At 33.0% G+C, this 19,883-nt stretch overlaps 1 long non-coding RNA gene across 1 annotated transcript in view; it reads right to left on the reverse strand.

Annotated features, from left to right (window-relative positions):
- Nucleotides 1–288: 288 nt before the first annotated feature.
- LOC115299754 overlaps nt 289–19,883 on the reverse strand; it is a 92,716-nt gene continuing 73,121 nt past the window's right edge. The window contains exon 6 of the long non-coding RNA XR_003912325.1: nt 289–378. This is a non-coding gene — a long non-coding RNA (uncharacterized LOC115299754). The remainder of the gene's footprint in view (nt 379–19,883) is intronic.

Consider the following 19,883-nt stretch of genomic DNA (forward strand, 5'->3'; position numbering starts at 1 on the left):
GCTTTTGTTTAGCTAGAAAACTCTCTCTCCTTGAGATTTAATAACTTTGGTGCTGAGTATTGTTGGCTATAGGTTGTTTTCCTTTCAGCATTTTGAATATCTCATGCTACTCCCTTTTGTCCTGCAAAGTTTCTGCTAAAATAATCAGCTGATAGACTTAAGAGATTTTCTTGTACAGAACTGTCTGCTTTTCTCTTGTTTTTAGTGTTTTCTCTTTATCTTTAACTCTTGCCATTTTAATTCTTGTGGGACTCCAGGTGTTTGTCTTAGTAAGAGGTGAGCTCAGGATCCTTTCACTCCACCATTTTCCTTTTACTGCTTCAAGAAGACTCATTTTGAGGTATATTTTCCCGCTGAGAAAAGTTTTCCAATGTGTACCTGTTTATAGGCAAAATATATTCTAGTATAAGAAATATGTAATCTGTATTAATAATAACTTCTTGAAATTTTCATGACATGCTTATATCTAAACTTCCATTCTTGATTACAGTGTTTACCTACTATATCCTAATATTCAACATGGATTTCATACCTACTTTTCTATCTTATGATCCCTCTCCAGTTACATTTTTTGGAAGAGGGGTGAAAATCTTGAAAAGAATTTGGCCATTAGAGTTGATTTATTCTATCAAGTAGAGAGTTGAAATTCAAGTCAAAAATTTTTATCAGCTACCCATCCCTGTATACTTGATCAAGTATTCCTTCTATTTATCAACAACATAGTTAACACTGAGAGATTGAAAACATTTTGCTCAAACTACAGTTATTTGTAACAAGATGAAATAGAATGCCATCAAGGTATAAGTAACCAAAAAAGAGAATGATTTAATAAAGTAATTGGGTTAAATACTAAATGAACGTCAAAGATATATTATTTAATGCTAAAATTACAGTTTAATATGTGAATTATACTTAACATGGAATTAATGTTGGTATATCCATAGATTTTCCTTAAAAGGAAACTAAAACATTAGAAAAATCATATTAGTAGTCTGTTTTTTGAAATAGTCTGTTCTTCAAAATTGACAAATAACAATGTATGCCTCTAAATTAAAAATATAGCATATATATATGCTTATACAAATTAGGGAAACATCTGCCAGGTTTAAAATTTATTTCAAAAATGAAAAAAATACATATTATTTAGTATTGACAGTAGTAATGGCAATGAAAATTGGTAAAATTTAAATAAGGTAATATCCAGATCTGCATTTTTTAAAGGTGTGGATCGATTCAACATTAAACACTTCTAGTCACCATTAATTTTGTATATATTGAATTAGTACATAATATAAGTTATTTGAAAAAAACCCCATGGAATCTGATTATTATGGTAATTTTAGTAAATGTTTCTAACTTCAACATCTCATTTTTATGTGATGGAATATGGATTTTATATAGCAAATCAACTGTCACAAGTGCCATACAAAACTGTGATACTCTATGCATATCACATATTTCCCTTAAGTCAGTGCAAATGACTGGTTATGACAAGGGGAAAAATGTAGCTAATCTGTCTGATGGTAGAAACTTGAGGTTTTCTTGTTCCAGATGATCAGCCACAAATTGTACTATCTGGAACCATCAGTATCATCAGTGACGCTTTGGTAAATAGTATTTACTTAGAAGGTGTTTGAATGCCTCAAATGGAATAATAACAATACAGAGTGTCTAGTCTCAATTCTGCCAAAATCTATAGTGTTGCCTTATGTGAGTCACTTATTTTTCTGCTTCTTAGTTTTTTTAATGTGCAAAGTCTAAGATTAAACTGAAGTATTTCTAAAGTGCCATCTAAGTAAAATTTGGAACGACTACCAAAGAGAATAGGTCATAAGAAAGATAATGTTTATTAATGGTGAGGAATTAATAATGTCTAGAGTAAGGTCAATTGGAAAAGTCTCATTTAGTTGCTTAAATGTTAAACCAGGAGGGTGATATCAAGAACAAAAAGTAGAAAAACAATGACTAATTTTTAGACCTCATCATTTTGTCAAATGTCAGATCTAGTTGTAAATGTGTTCTATCCTTTTTTTTAAAGTTCATTTATTTATTTTGAGAGAGAGAGAGAGAGAGAGAGAGAGAGAATGCATATAATCAAGGGAGGGGAAGAGAAAGAGAGAGGGCTAGGAAGAATCCCAAACAGGCTCCATGTTCAGTGTAGAGCCTGAAGTGGGGCTTGATGCCACAATTATGAAATCATGACCTAAGCTAAAATCAAGAGTTGAATGATTACCCATACCTATTAGTAATTAAAGTCATCAGGATGGAGAGAATAAGTTACCCTACATCATTTGTATAATTAATACCAATATTTATACTTTCATCTTCCATCAGCCATCACTGTATATAGAAATGCTTTGGCTTGGGATGTCTGAGTGGCTTAGTCAGTTAAGCATCTGACTCTTGATTTCAGTTCAGGTCATGATCTCACAGTTCAAGTTTTCAAGCCCGTGTCAAGTTCTGAGCTGATAGCATGGAGCCCGCTTAGGATTTTCTCTCTCCCTCCTCTCCTTCTCCCCCCCACTTACCCCTTCTCTCTCAAAATAAATACATAAACTTTAAAAATGTCTTTAAAGAAATGTTGTGGCTTGTAATTTGCTATCTTTTGCAAAGAGGAAGGGTGTGTGTGTGTGTGTGTGTGTGTGTGTGTGTCTATGATCTACTTGAGAAAAGTTTGTAAGTCACTTGAGAGTGAGTAGCTTCAATTGCTTTGAAATACATGTACTTATCTACTCAAATCAATCCTACCCATATTATGTTTACTTTTTTCAAACACAAACTTGGTTTTTTTTTGACTGTGTTCTGTTTTTATTGTTGTTTTGACAGTATCTGAAGACATGTTTTTTTAATTTACTTTTTTAAAAATTATTTTATTTATTTATTTTTAAATAATTTATTGTCAAATTGGTTTCCATATAACACCCAGTGCTCTTCCCCACAAGTGCCCTCCTCCATCACCACCACCTCTTTTCCGCCAAACTTGTTAATTCAAATAACTCACTTCTTATCTAGTTACCAAAGAAAGAGCTAATGACTTCTAAAGAACAGGTAGGAAAGTACACAATAGCAGAAATAAGAGACACGTTCTTCAGGCTGAAAACAAAACTCAAGCGTGGAGTGTTCCAATGGAGTGTTAGTAGCTACAGCTCAGGTATCCATCCAGTACACTAGAGGTTTTAGGTACTGCTCTTACTCTTGAGAATGTTGCGATGGGAGTATAAAAACACATTTAAAGTTGGTGTAAATTAATTCAAATTGAAGGCATTCATATGTAAATAGTATCCCCAGAAACTTAGAATTCAAAGTTAAGTATAAAACATGTGAATGGAAGTAGTATGGGGGTACACTGGTTTGGAATTGGGTGCCATATAAATTTTGACTCATTTACCCAGTGGAGTGAATTTGTGAAAATTACTTATTATTGGAGTCTCTCCTTATCTATCAAATACATGGAGCAGCTCTCTGCTCCTATAATCCTCTGTCAAATGCTTGCCAGGTCTCAAATGACTGTGACAAATCTGCAATAACATGTGGGGACATTCCTAAATGAAAGTAAACATGGGATCATAAACTGAAGATAAAAGTGCAGTGCTTTTCACAAAATGCTCTTAGGTTTGATAAATCGAGAACATCCTTTAAAAAGCAGAGAAGCTCAAAAAAGCCAAACCATGTTTTTTTTTAAATCATTTTTATTCAAATGGAAAGAAATGCTCATCCAGTTTTCCTCTCTTCTTTATGTTGACTACAGTAATGAGGACCCAGGGAATTCTTAGTCTCTCCAGAAAGGTTTCTTCTTATTTCAGGCAGTATATATTATTCATAATAAATATGCTGTTTCTATTTTTGCTGTGAATCCTCTGCAGAGAGCCCCTGCTATTTTATTATTCCATTGACGAAGCCAACATTCACTTGTGGTCAATAGTAGCACCAGTACTTGCTGTTGATTTTCTATTTGCCATCGTCACTTAGATTATTTATCAAATCCACTGCAAGCCCCACAAAGGAACTATGTTTTTCTCATTCTTCCTTTATTCTTCATTCTTCTCTCTCATCCTCTCTGGGCTGACCTCACAGAGATAATTAGTTGAGGGATTTTAAATTCTCTTTATTATCAGTTTTCAATTTGAAGATCACCTCCCCCCTCTTATGCACAGATCTTTATTTCATTTGGACTGCCATAGACGTATTCTGTTTTATGTGAGATGTTTGCTTCATGTTAATAATGCCCTCCTGAAGAACCTTGCTCAAAATGCTCCAAGTTTCTTTTTTAGTTTTCGTTATAAAACAAATGTGGAGTTGTACGCTGGGGAATGATGAAGCAATGGATGAGGGAGAGGTGTAGGTTTTGTAGGAAGGGATTTGTAAGAGAAAAGAAATAACCTACTTCTTTCATCTACTACACACATAGCAGTGGTTGACATTAGAAATAAAAAAAACCAGACCACCCTGATCACAGCTTGAAAACAGTATTTCTGGTCCTTCACAAACATTTGGAGTAGGCTTCCCGCTCCAATGCCAAGCACTGACAGTTAGAAGCAGCAGGGAAAATGCCTGCCTGATCCTCTGTCTGCCTCTAGTGACAAGAGGTCTGTGTCTCCCCATATGCATAGAGGAATGCCAACAACGGAAAAATAGTAATCAATACATTATAAAAAATATTTTGCCTGTCAGAATTCTGATACTGTAGCAAGCTTGAAATGATTCTCAAATTTACGATCTACCTTGTGCCCATCTATTTCCATTTCCAGTGCATTTTGACAAAAAAAATTAAAGATAGAGTTAAGATGTATTTACAAGATATCGAACATAGATTTAGAGTACCTGAAACAAGCTACCTTTTCTTATTGAAAAGTAATATTGCAAGTCAGAGGAAAATCTGTTTGGAGCATTAACATGAATCTTGAGCTAAATTCCGATTTTTCCCTTTACTATTATTAAACCATTTAGCTATAAAACTAAGCATATTCAGTTGTTTAAATGCCGGAGAAGATAATCCAAAATTTATTGTAAATGTTAAGATATATATGTAATATATATGATAATATTAAAATGGTATGAGCTTATAGTAAAGATAAAAACATAATTGTTATAGCTGCCCAGGGGTTTTCGGGCAGCTCAGTTGGTTAAGCATAGTCTCCTGATTTTGGCTTAGGTCATGATCTCACTGTTTCATGAGTTCACGCCTGTGCAACGCATTCTCACTGACCTCATGGAACCTGCTTGGGATTCTCCCTCACTCCCTCCCTCCCCCTCTCTCTCTCTCTGCCTCTTCCCCACTTGCACACTTCCTGTCTCTCTCAAAATAAATAAACCTAAAAAAACTTCATGTCCCAGCAATTCCTCTGGAAGGTATATAGACTACACTTACATTGGAGAAAATTGAGACTTGTTTGTAGAATGTACATACTAATATTGCTCATAAGAGCAAATATAAGAAATAGTCAAAACTTATCTTTAAGAAGAATGGATAATAATTGACATCTACAAAACACTGAATGATCACGGAAGTGACAATTAATGACCTATAGCAACATTCATTAACATGAATGCATTCTAAAAACATTAAATGTTTTTTTTAAATGTTTATTTATTTTTGATAGTGACAGAGTGCAAGTGAGGGAGGGGCAGAGAGAGAGGGAGACACAAAATCCAAAGCAAGCTCCAGGCTTTGAGCTGTCATCACATAGCCTGACTCAGGGCTCAAACCCACTCACTGTGAGATCTTGACCTGAGCCGAAGTCAGACACTCAACCAACTGAGCCACCCAGGGAAGCCTAGTGAATGTTAAAGTATTCTACAAATTACTTTTTGAAAGAGTAACTGTTAAATACAATGGAAACTTCTGGTTATAGTTTTTAGGAATGTATTCACACCTACACCTATTTTAGCAATAATACATATATGTTAAAATATATATAAAGACAAGAAAATGATGTACACATATTCAAGATGGTGATTATATTTGAATGAGAGTGAGTTATTTGAACAAGAAGAGATATTCAGAAGTCTTTAATGGTGTTGGTAACTATCCATTAATTATTTCAGTTGGTGGATTAACCATTCATCTTATTTTTATAAATCTTAGAAGTGTATATAATGATTATATTAAATAAATATTTATATTATATATATGCTAATTGTAATGACATAGAAGTACTCTTGTATGTAAGACCCTGGGCAGATGAACTATGTTTTCTACATAATAAGGCTCTCAGAATACTGTAACTGGCAAATTACAGATGAGGTTAAAAAGCCAACTCTTCTAATGGTCCTTGGATTTTCTATTCCAGATTTGCGTTTTCAGGTGATTGGAAGAAATTAAACATTAGAATGCTGGTTTTCTTATGTTTAATATGAAAGTTCCACTGGATAATCCTAAATATCGTTTCATGTACTATTTGCCAGGTTACTGGGTTGAAAACTGGAAAAGAAAAATAAAAAAAACTTTTGCATGACAAAATTTAATGATTCCAGCAATACAACCAATTGCAACATCTCTTATTCTTTTCTGAACACCAGTTTCATCTTGCCAATTTTATTGTCTATTGTTTTTATTACATTCCTTTGTTCTTCCCAGTATATCCTGTTTTGTTAATTATATTGTCTACTTATTACACCTTAAATGTTATAATCTCTACTAAATTTACTGTCTCATTTTGTCAAAAATGCTCATCTTTCTTATCTGAAAAAAAAAACACTGCATTAATCTTAAGCTTCATCTAATTAAATTCCTAATCTTCTCATTGATTTCTTATAAGATTCTTTAATGAATAAGTGGTCCATATTATCTGCACTTACTTTCTCTCTTATGCTTAAGATAACCTTTGAAAATATTTAAATTCATCTCCAATACCTTTTCTTAATATAAAAGTTTTTCTTAGTCCTAGTTATATTTGTCTTCCTGTAACTAGTAATTTTTTGTGTTTATTAAAATATTTCCTTTGCTTTCAGTAATCCAATCTTCAGTATAATCAGGGTGGACCTATCCAAGCCTATCTTCCTTTCTTCATTCATCTTTATCTATCTTTTTTCCCTTAGACAAATTAACCACTGTCAAGCTTATGATTATTTCTCCATTGTAGCCATAATCTTTTTCTTCAACCCTCTTGAATTTTTATCATGTCTCCATGTCATCTTTTTTTTTTTTTTTGTCTGAATGTTTATGTGGCAGTAGTGGTAATAAAACAGACCGTTCTACTGTAGGAGTGATCTTACAAAGGACCAACCAAGAGTCTCTATCGGCCGAGGCAATCTTACTTCTAAACTCTTGGAACTTTAAAGAGGAGAATATGTTTAAATAAATTTGAATTCTATAAATAGTATATATGCTGACAACAACAAAAAAGGTAATCAGGTGTTCCTACGACCCTGCCAAATCTCCGAGTTTCAAATATGCATTAATGCCTTTATAAAACTGCCATTTGCCTATGTCAATAGAGAGGGTGTACATAATTCATATGCCTCTGTGAAGAAAACTCCTAGTCAAATATCTGACTATGACTATGGTATTTGACTATTGGTCAAATGCTGTGGTATGAGGGATAAGTGGATGGGACAAATTAATATCCAGAAGAGGCTAAATAATGTTGGCATAATGTCATCACAGTACCTGGATTTTAATAAGGAATCAAAGATGTAATCATGATGGTTACATACTGATGGGAATTACAAGGTATTAGGGACATCTGGATGTAATTGGGGAGGAAACAGCTTAAAAAAAATGGCTAAGGAAATACAATTAATTCTTATTTAGTATCTAGGGACTGTTCTTTACTTTTCAGATAGTGATCCAAAAAGAACATAATAAATAAACTACAGCAGCTGCACCTTGGCACATGGACATAAGTCTCATTCCTGGAATAGTACTGTAGGTGAGAAGGTTAGTAAATAAATGCCATTTAAAAAATAAGAGCTAAAATTGGTAGATAATAGAAATTAAACTACTTTAAGATATGGTTGCAGAGTTAATACATTATAATATTTGGAGAAATAATTATTAAATTATATAGTCACAGAAGCCATCTGTTTATATATAGGTAACCAGATCAAAGTTTCATTGGGATTATTTATATTTTTGTACTAGGCAGGATTCCATAAATAGAATTCTCACCGTCTAAAAAGCAGTATGCTTTTTAAGCCATGATCACTTCTAAATTTATTCGTCTTCATTACTAATGCATATGAAAATGTTATCAGTAATGAATTTGAAAATTTTAATTTTATTTAGATTTCATTGGCAGAAAATTTTTTCCATAAGCAGCTGTAGTCCCAAAGTAGACAATGAACTAGTAAGATACTGTAAAATGTATTTTACAAAATGTATTAAAAGTCAAATAAGGAAACAAAAGAGGAAATGTGAAAAATGACTGATGGCTTAATATGAAGACAATAATATTGAAATCCACATTTTAGTTTTCTTTAGTTGACACTAAAGGAATTTAGGATACCTAATTTTTAGAAATGAAGGTTAACCTGACTGCTTTCCAGAAAACTTTCATTACTAAGTCAAGCACGTAGTCACTAAATCAAAATATTAAAGTATTACACTTAAAATTTTCTTATAATTTCAAGATGTGATTTGATCTTTAAAGGAAATGACTGCCTTATTCAAACAGTAATAAAACTCCTCCATTATGTCATTTGAAGAACAAATAAAATTGGTGTATTTTAAAACTTTCCCAATGTTATATTTTCATCTTTAAATTATTATCTTGCTTTCTTAAACAATTTTAGCTACCTTTGCTGACATTTATTACTACTGAGAGTACCTCAAACTTCATAGATATATCAGAGCTACATAATGCATAAAAACATGTCTTTGTAAAAGATAGATGATGAATAATCTTTGTGGACCAGCAAATGGAATGCAAGGAATAGAATTATGCCTACCACACTGAACACATTTCTGAAGGATGACTTAATAAATATGGCTACTTGGAGAAATATGTTCACATCATAATTGCAAAACCTATTTGAGTCATTCCCCTCAATATACAGGGAAATGAAATAAAACCACTCAAAAATAGAGAGAGTGTGCTAAACGAGTATGTCACATTTTTTCCAATTAGGTTCAAGAATTTCTATGTTGCAGTTTCATTAGAAATTCCTCAGATTCAAAATAAAAAATAGGAACATGCTAGGTGTTGTAAATTAATGTCTCTCATTCAACACAAATGGGCTCGTATCCAAGGTCACTAAAAGCATATCAAGTCAGGGTTAAATTTACATAGCATGTAGGATTTTGAATTATATATATATATCACATGGAGTTTTTTCCATAGTCTTTATACATCTGACCTTGAAGAAGTGGCACTAAAGAGAAAAAAGAAAGAAGAGAATGCATCCACAAAATAAAATATGAAAAATTACATCTAATAGGCTATTATGAGATTTGATTATTTAAGCATAAAATTTATCTACGTATCCATATAGCATTATATAAGGAACTGAGTGAAGAAGAAAATCAGGAATGATGGGAAACTAATCATGGCTCATGAGATTTGGTTGTAAAACTTTCATAGATTTATTTCTAAAAAAATGATAAGGAAATACGTTACTATCTTGGTGCAAAGACACACATGATAAAGAGTAAGCTACAATTTACTGCTAGGAGAGATCACTGTATAATGCAATTTATTACCCTCCCATAAATTTCAGAATAAGTTGAGTTTTTACTGCTAACATTCTTTCAGTTATATATAGCCTCAGTGCACAAGTAAAACATGTGGACTTGATATGCAACAGACTCACCCTAATGTCAGAGGGATAACGTGTGGGTGATGGCGAGGACTCTCTGCTATATCATTTCTTTGCTCAAAGGACAATTTTGGCATCATAAGTAAAAGTAGTATCTGCTTTAGCTCCTAGTTTTTCTGGATGTCCCGTTTTGCCTGCTGTACAGTTACAGAGATTAAATAACAGTGAGAACTTTAGACATACCTTACAGGCAGGCAAGGTTTACACATTGATTATGAAGAAATTAACCCTACTGGTTTCTACAAGAAGTAGAAAACAGGAGGAAATACATAATCTTTTCTAACACTACAATTTTGTTTTTCTCCCAGCCATAAGTTTATAAGCCAAGTAGATTGCTTCACTTTTACTATATTTAGAGCAATTTTAGCTTCAGGGTAAACCTAGGCGGAAGAGACAGTAAACTTAGGAAGAAGGATCATATGTTATTTATATTTTTAATTTTTTGAGGAGTGCCCATGCTGTTTTGCACAGTGGCTCTTCCAATTTACGTTTCCACCAAAAGTACATGAGGCTACCTTTTTCTCCATATTCTCATCAATACTTGTTTCTTGTCTTTTTGATTTTAGCCATTCTTTTTTGTTGGGGGTGGGTGGGTGTGGGATCTGACCATTACTGATATGAACTTATCCACTGGAGTGGAAATAATGTCTGTAGAGAACCAAATGTTTGTTACTATAAGTTCTGCATCACAATTAAAATCTGAACAGTTTTTTTTTTAAGTCAAAACCCACTACTTCAGAACCTACAGCTTCTTTGAAGCCACAGTAACACTTAAATATGGTTAAGCCTCAAATGCAGAAATTTGATTGGTTGGAAAGCTAATTAAACTTCCAGCTTGCTCAAATAGTATTAGAAAAAGGTAATACTGTGTTTTTCACAGAGATGCAGTCCCCTGCAATCATGAACATTTGGCAGCTGTTCAGAGTACTTAGAATTCTGAGGTCATAAGGAATCCAGGAATCCTTTAAACATCTTTGGTTGTCCTTTCTTCCTAATCAGAGATTTGTGTTTACATGGACTGACACCATCACCAGCAATTGCAGTGTTGATGAGAGAATCCAATTCTGAATCTCCACGAAGAGCAAGCTGCAAGGGAGGAGAGGTAACTAGCTTTACCTTTAAGTCTTTGGATGCATTTCCTGCCTATTCAAGGACTTCTGCAGTGAGGTACCCCAGAATGGCTGCACTATAACACAGTGGCAGCCCCACGTCCCTGACTGATCCTCTTAGATTTCACTGAATATGGCCCACCGGTAACTGCAAGCCAGCTCTTTGCTAGTGGAAAGCCCCTATGTCTTGGCCTTTCGCCAGTCCTTCCCAGCCTATTGTCAGCCAGTCTGAATTCTGCTGAAGCTCAAACAGCAAGGCCAAGAAGGGAGTAGTCAGAAAGCTAGCAAGATCCCACCACCTACTGTTTCATTGGACCATGATTCAAACTGCCAATTTTAGCCCTTCTAATAGGTGTAAGGTGAAATCTCATTGCTGTTTTGATCTGCGTTTCCCTGATGACAGTGATGTTGAGGATCTTTTCATGTGCTTTTTGGCCATCTGGATATCTTCTGTGAAAAAAGTCTATTCAGGTCCTCTGTCCATTTTATTTTTAATGGGTTGCTTAGTTTTTTTTGATGTTAAGTTGTATAAGTTCTTCATATATTTTGGATATTAATTTTCCTATCATTTGTAAACATCTTTTCCCACTCAGTAAATTGTCTTTTTGTTTTGTTGATGGTTTCCTTCGCTGGGCAATAGCTTTAGTAGTTTGCTTTTGCTTTTATTTCCCTTGCCTCAGGAGACCTATCTAGAAAAATAGTGCTGTGAATGATGTCAGAGAAATTATTGCCTGTGTCCTCTTTTAGGATTTGTATGGGGTTAGGGCTCTTGTTTGGTCTTTAATAGATTTTGAATTTATTTTTGTGTATGGGGTTACAAAGTAGTCCAGTTTCAGTAGAATGTCCTCAGCACCATTTATTGAAGAGACTACCTTTTCTTCATTGTATATTCTCACCTTCTTTATCAGAGATTAACTGACCACATAAATGTGGGTTTATTTTCTAGGCTCTCTGTTCCATTATCTATATATCTATTTTTGTGCCAGTACGATGCTGTTTTTATGACTACAGCTTTGTAGTATATCTTGAAACCTGGATTGTGATACCTCCAGTATTGTTCTTTCTAAAGATTGCTTTGTCTACTCAGGGTCTTTTGTGGTTCCATTCAAATTTCAATATTTTATCTAGTTTTGTGTAAAATGCTGTTTTTATTTTGATAAGGATTGCACTGAATCTGTAGATCGCTCTGTGTAGTATGGACACTTTAACAGTAATAATTCTTTAAATCCATGAACACAGAATATTTGTGTCTTCTTCAATTTCTTTCATCAGTGTTTTATAGTTCACAGAGTACAGGTCTTTTACTTTTGGGGTTAAATGTATTCGTAGGAATCCCTTTTGGTGCAATTGTAAATGGAATTCTTTTCTTACTTTTTCTTACTGCTACTTCATTATTAGTATATTCAAATCCAACACATTTTTATATATTGATGTTATGCCCGGTGACTTCAATGAGTTCGCTTATTACCTGTTTTTCAGTGAGAGCTTATGGTTTTCTATATATAGTATCATGTCGTCTGTGACTAGTGACTGTTCTACTTCTTTTCTAATTTGGATAATTTTTATTTTTCTTTCCTGATTGCTATGGCAAGGATTTTTTGATACTATGTTGAGTAAAAATGATAAGAATGAGTATCCTTGTCTTGTTCCTTATCAGACAGAAAAAGCTTTTAATCCTCACCTTTAAATATAATGCTAGCTGTGGGGTTCTCATATATGTTCTTTATTATTGATGTGTCATCTATATTCACTTAGCTGAAATTTTACAATAAATGGATGTCAAATTTTGTCAAATGCTTTTTTCTGCATCTGTTGAGATGATGATATAATTTTTATTATTTTTGTTGGTTTGTGATATGCCATGTTGATTTCCATCACTTGAATAAATCCCAGTTAATCATGGTGTATGCTTTTGGTGTATTACTGAATTTGACCTGCTACTATTTTGTTGACTATTTTAACAACTATATTTTTGTGTGATAATGGTCTGTAAGTTTCTTTTTTTCTGGTATCTTTGGGTTTGATATCAGAGTATAGCTGGCCTAATCAAATAAGCTTGGAATCATTTCTTCCTCTTCTATTTTTTGAAATAGTTTGATAAAAATAAGTAACTCTAAAGATTTAGGAGAATTCCCCTGTAAAGCTATCTGTTCCTGAACTTTTCCTTGTTGGGAAGTTTTTGATTGTTAGTTCAATTTCATTACTAATAATTGGTCTGTTCAAAATATCTGGTTCTTCCTGGTTCAGTTTGGGAAGATTGTATGTTTCTGGAAATCTGTCATTTTCGCGTAGGTTGTCCAGTTTGTTGGTGTGTAATTTTTCATGGTAGTCTCTGTTTTTCTGTGGGGTTGGTTGTAATTTCTCTTTAACTGTTGATTTTATTTGAGTCCTCCCTTTTTTCTCAATGAATCTTGCTAAACATTTACCAATTTTGTTTATCTTGTCAAACAACCAGCTCTTAGTTTTATTGATCTTCTCTATTTTTTTAGTCTCTATTTCATTTGCTTCCACTCTAATCTTTATTATTTTCTTCCTTTTTTCTACTTCCTATAGGTATAGTGTTGGATTGTGTCCCTTCTCTTCCCCTCCCTTCTCTCCCTCCCTTTATTTATTTATTTATTTATTTATTTATTTATTTATTTGCTTTGAGAAAAAGAGAGAGAGAACATGAGCAGGGGAGGGGCAGAGAGAGGTAGAGACAGAAATCCCAAGCAAGCTCCATGCTGTCAGTGCAAAGCCTGATGTGGGGCTCTATCCCAAAACCATAAGCTGAAATCAAGAGTCAAGTGCTTAACCAACTGAGCCACTAGGCTCTTCTTTCTTTCTTCCTTCCCCCTCCTTCCCTTCTTCTTTGTTTCTTTGTTTCTTTGTTTCTTTGTTTCTTTGTTTGTTTGTTTGTTTGTTTGTTTGTTTGTTTCTTTCTTTCTTTCTTTCTTTCTCTCTCTCTCTCTCTCTCTCTCTCTTTCTTTCTTTCTTTTTTTCCTTCCTTCCTTCCTTCCTTCCTTCCTTCCTTCCTTCCTTCCTTCCTTCCTTCTTCAGAGTATTTAGTTCACTTCCTTCTAAAGGAATTATTGATAGGGATTTATTTATTGCCATTTTGTTAAGTGTTTTCTGGTCATTTGAAAGTCTTTGATATCCACTGCCATTCACATTTTCTCCAATGTTAGTTTACAGAAGCTACATAGTTTTGAATGTTATATTTAGGTCTTTGATCCTTTTTTAGGTAATTTTTATGAAGTGTATAAGATCAATGTCTAGATGTTTTTTCATGTGGTGAAATATTTTCCAACACATTTTGTTGAAGACACTTTTTGCTCCATTGTATTACATTTACTCCTTTATCAAAGTTTAGTTGACTATATTTGCATGGGTTAATTTTGAGCTCTCTATTCTGTTCCATTAATTCATTTTCCAGTTCTCTTACCAATAACATATTAGCTTGATTACTGTAGCTCTATAGTATGTCCTCAAGTCGAAAAGTGTTAACTCTTAAACTTCATTCTTCTGCTTCAATTACAGTTTGCCTATTTTAGGTATTTTGCTCTCCATAAGAACTGTAGGATCAGCTTGCTGACAACCACAAAAACTTGCTGGGATTTTGATTAAAACTGTGATAAATCTAGAGATCAAGTTATAAAGTCAACATTTTGGCAATATCAAGTCTTTCTATCTATGACCATGTAATGTATCTCCATTTATTTAGCTCTTCTTTAATTTTTTCTTCAGAGTTTCATAGTTTTCTCATATAAAACTTAAACTATTTTTTTAGGTTTATAACTAAGTATTTAATTTTTTGGTACTAATATAAATGGCACTGTGTTTTTAATTTTAAATTCCATTTGATTCATGCTAGTATATAAGCAAGTGGTAGTTTTTATGTTAACTTTATATCTTGAAAACTTGATATTATCATGTGTTAGTTCCAGGATTTTTTTTTTGTCAGTTCTTTCAGGTTTTCTACGTGGATGATTATGTCATCTGTGAATAAATATACTTTCATTTCTTCCTTTCCAATATGTGTATCTCTGAGTATGATGGTTTTATGTTTTGTAGGTATTTTTATCAAGTTAAGAAAGTTCCCCTTCTATATCTAGTTTGTTGAGAATATTTATTATAAATGGATGTTGAATTATGTCAAATAATCTTTCTGTTATCTCTAGCTATGATCATGTGACTTTTATTCTTTAATCTATTAATATAAATTAATTAATATAATATATTAATTTATGTACTTTATTAAAATTATTTGATTTCTGGAATTTGAATCAGCCTTGCCTAAATTGAAATAATTCTCACTTGGTCATGGTATATAATTTTTTATACATCATTAGATTTGATTTTTAAAAAATTTTTTGAGAATATGCATTTATATTCATCAGAGATGTTAGTCTTTGGTTTTGTTATAACATCTTAGTTTAGTTTTGTTTTTAGAGTAGTGCTGGCCTCATAAAATTAGTTATTAAGTATTTCCTTTGCATCTGTCTTCTTGAAGAGATTATAGAAAATGGACATTTCTTCTTTGAATATTTGGTAGCATTCATCAGTGAACCCATCTGGACTTGGTGCTTTCTGTTTTGGAAGGCTATTAATAATTGATTCCACTTTTTAGGAGCACTGGTGGCTTAGTCACTTGAGTGTCCAACCCTTAATTTTGGAGCAGGTCATGATCTCATGATCATGAAATCAAGCCCTGTGTCAGGCTCCAGGCTTAGCATGGAAACTGCTTGAGATTCTGTCTCTGCCTCTGCCCCTCTCCTGCTTAAGTGTTCTCTCTCAAAAAAGAAAAGAAAATAAAAGAAAACAAAACATTCCATTTTAAAATATAATTCTAATATCTATATCTTCTTGTGTGAGTTTTGGCAGAATATGGCTTTTAAGGAATTGATTCATTTTCATTAGTTTATAGAATTTATTAGCATAGAATTAATTATATAATTTCTTTATTATGTTTTTATGTTTTAAAAACATTTTTTAAATGTTTACTTATTTTTGAGACAGAGTGTGAGCAGGCAAGGGCAGATAAAGAGGGAGATACAGAATCTGAAGCAAGCTCCAGACTCCAAGCTGTTAGCACAGAGTCTGACATGGGCCTCAAACCCATGAACCTGTGAGATCATGACCTAAGCTGATGTTGGATGCTTAACCAACTGAGCAACACAGGTGTCCCAAGTTTCCTCATTATCTTTTTAATGTCCATGTGATCCGTAGTGATGCCCTTTCTTTAAATTCTGATATTATCAATTTGTTTCATCTCTTATTTTCCCTAGTAAGCCTTTAGTTTTATTCTCTATTGATTTTCTATCTTCATTTTCATTAGTTTCAAGTCTAGCTATGTTTATTTTATTATTCTTATTTTTGATTATTTTTTCTCATTTATTTTCTAAGATGCAAGTGTAGATTAATTTTATATGTATCTTTTTAAAAAATATGCATTCACTACCTTCCATACATTTTGAAACATCATATTTTAATTTCCCATTAGGTTCTGTTGTTATTTATATTAATTCTAACATGGTGTGAAAAGAAACAATATATGCCTTTTATTCTTTTAAATTTAAGTTATTTGTTGTGGTCTAAAATATGGTTCATCTTACTGAATGTGCATTGGGAGCTTGAGAACAATGTTTATTCTGCTCTTGTTGGATAAAGAAGTTGATAGGTATTAATTATATCCAGTAGATTGATGGTGCTGTTGAATTCATTGATGTCCTTACTGATTTTGTATCTTCTAAATCTATCCATTTCTTATAGGAGAGTGTTGAAATATCCAACTGTGAATAGCTCAGTCATATAAAATTTTTATTCTTAATTTTTTGAGGGACATTCATATTGTTTTCCATAGTGGTTGTATCAATTTACAATCCTATGAACAGTTAACAAGGGTTCTGTCTCCTCCTCCCTCTCTCCAACACATTTCTTGTCTTTTTGATAATAAGTATTCTAACAGGTGTTATTGATCACTCATTGTAGATTTGATTTGCAATTACTTAATAATGATGTGTAGCATCTTTTCACACGGGTGTTTGCCAGCTGTATGTCTTCTTTGGAGAAATTATTCATTTCTCTACTTATTAATGTTTCTAATCAGGTTGGTGGTTTTGCTGTTGAGTTGTATGAGTTCCTTTTCTATTTTGGATATTGACCTTTACTGAATATATGGTTTGTAAATATCTTCACCCATTCAGTAGGTTGCCTTTTCATTTTGATGATGGTTTCCTTTCCTATACAGAATCTTTTCAGTTTGACATACTCTTATTTGTTTCTCTTGCCTTTGGAGTTAGGTTCACAAAGATCATTGCTAAGACAGATGTCAAGGAGTTTACCAACTATGTTTTCTTCTAGAAATTTTATAGTTTCAAGTCTAAATGCAAGTCCTTAATTCATTTTAAGTTACTTTTTGTGTATGGTGTAATAGAATGGTCTAGTTTTGTCCTTTTGCATGTGGCTGCCCCATTTTTCCAGTACCATTTATTGGAGGGACTTTCCTTTTTCCATTATATATTCTTAGTTCCTTTATTTTATATCAGTCGTCCATAAATGTGTAAGTTTATTCTTGGGGTCTCAATTATGTTCTATTGATCTGTGTATCTTTTTCGTTCATCCTCATAATATGCACCAGCATTACATGGTTTCGATTACTATAGCGTTAGTATAGTAGAGGTATAGTTTGATATCAGCCTTGTTTATAAGATTGTGTTGGATATTTGGGGTCTTTTGTGATTTCATATGAATTCTAGAATTATTCGTTTCAGTTCTATGAAGTGTGCCACTGAAATTTTGGTATGATTGAACTGAATGTACAAACTTCTCAGGCTACTATGGATATGTTAACAATATTCTTCCAATCCACAAGCACAGAATACCTTGCCATTTATTTGCATTTTCTTCATATTCTTTCACAGTGTCTTGTAGTTTTCAGTGTATAGGTATTTCACCTTTTTATTACATTTATTCCTATGTATTTTATGTATCTTAGTTTTTGGTGATATTGTAAATGGGACTATTTTCTTATTTTTTTCTGGTATTTTGTTATTAGTGTATAGAAACACCATACATTTCTGTATATTGATTTTTGTATACTGTAACTTTACTGAATTTAACAATTTATTGGTGGATGTTTTCTATATACAGTATCATGCCATCTGCAAAGAGTGACAGTTCTACTTTTTCCTTTCCAATCTGAATGCTCATCCCGTCATTCGTTTCTTAATTCATTCTTTCATTCATTCCTTCATTTGTTCCTTCAATCATCCCTTCATTCATTCCCTCTTTTCCTTTCCTTTCCTTTCCTTTCCTTTCCTTTCCTTTCCTTTCCTTTCCTTTCCTTTCCTTTCCTTTCCTTTCCTTTCCTTTCCTTTCCTTTCCTTTCCTTTCCTCTTTCCTCTTTCCTCTTTCCTCTTTCCTCTCCTTTCCTTTCCTTTCCTTTCCTTTCCCCTTTCCTTTCCCCTTTCCTTTCCCCTTTCCTTTCCTTTCCTTTCCTTTCCTTTCCTTTCCTTTCCTTTCCTTTCCTTTCCGTGGCTAGGATTTCTAATACTAATTGAATTAAAGTGTCAAGAGTGGGCCTCCTTGTTGTATGCCTGTTCTGACAGGAAAAACTTTGAACCTTTCATCATTGAGTGTGATGTTATATGTTGGCCTTTATCTAGTGCTTTTTCTGCATCTACTGAGATGACCCTATGATTTTTAGCTTTGTTAATGTGATCTATCATGTTAATGGTTTGCAGATGTTGAGCCATCATTGCATTCCTGGAATAAATCCTTCTCGATTGTGATGTATAATCATTTTAATGTATTCGATTGTATTGTTGGATTCAATACTAATATTTTGTCGAAGATTTTGGCATCTATGTTTCTCAAGAATATTGGCTTGTATCTGTGTGTGTGTGTGTGTGTGTGTGTGTGTGTGTGTGGTGTCCTAATCTGGTTTTGGAATCAGGGTAATTCTGGCCTCATAATATGCATTTGGAAGTTCCCCGTCTTTAATTTTTTGAGAAAAATGGGTTGACATTATCTATGTTTTAAATGTTGTGTTTAGATCTCTTGATATGTAATGTGATTAATGATGTAGCTTGATTAATATCTATCATTTTTGTTATTATTTTCTCCCCATTACTCTATGTTATTTATTCCTATTTTTGTCTTATACTGTCCCATGTGTGTGTGTGGTTTGCCTTTTTTGGTTTTAATTGAGTATTTTATATAATTCCATTTTCTTTCCTTAAAATTAGGCATACTTCTTTAACGACTTTTTAGTAGTTTCCACAGTGTTGGAAAATTACATTTACAATGTATCCAAATCTACTCTCAAATAACAGTATGCCTTATATTGCTTCACAGGTGGTGTGAGTACATGACATTAACAAACACAATCCTCTTCCTTCCTTCTTGGCATAATTTTTGTCACTCATTAAGTTATACATAAGCATACATATGCATGTGTGTGCATATATTTACGTGTTGCTATTTTGAACAAACTTTTATACCTAAAATCAATCAAAAATAAGAAAAAGATTAAAAATTATTCTACCTTTATTTATTATTTATCTGTAGTTCTTCCTGACTCTGTGTAGACTTAGATTTCTGAACCATATCATTTTTGTCTTTCTAAAGTTTAAAACAAATTTTTTAAAAATTTTTTGTATTTTTTGAAAGGGAGGTGCTGAATCTAAAGGAGGCTCCAGGCTCTGAGCTGTCAACACAGAGCCTGACGTGGGACTTGAACCCCTAAACCAAGGGATCATGACCGGAGCCAAAGTTGTATGCCTTGTCTTTCTAAAATAGTCTACTAGAAATAAATTCTCTTAAATTTTGTTTGTCTAGAAAAGTCTTTATTTCTTCTTTTAATTTTTAAAAATTCTAGTATAATTAACATACAATGTTAATTTCAGATGTACAATGTAGTGATTCAGTAATTCCATACATTATTTATTGTTCATCACAATAAATGCACTTTTAATTCCCTTTACCTATTTCACCCATCATCCCACTAACCTCTCCTCTGACAACAACCAGATTGTT

Source organism: Suricata suricatta, chromosome 1, assembly GCF_006229205.1.
Source record: "Suricata suricatta isolate VVHF042 chromosome 1, meerkat_22Aug2017_6uvM2_HiC, whole genome shotgun sequence".
Lineage (NCBI taxonomy): Eukaryota > Metazoa > Chordata > Mammalia > Carnivora > Herpestidae > Suricata > Suricata suricatta.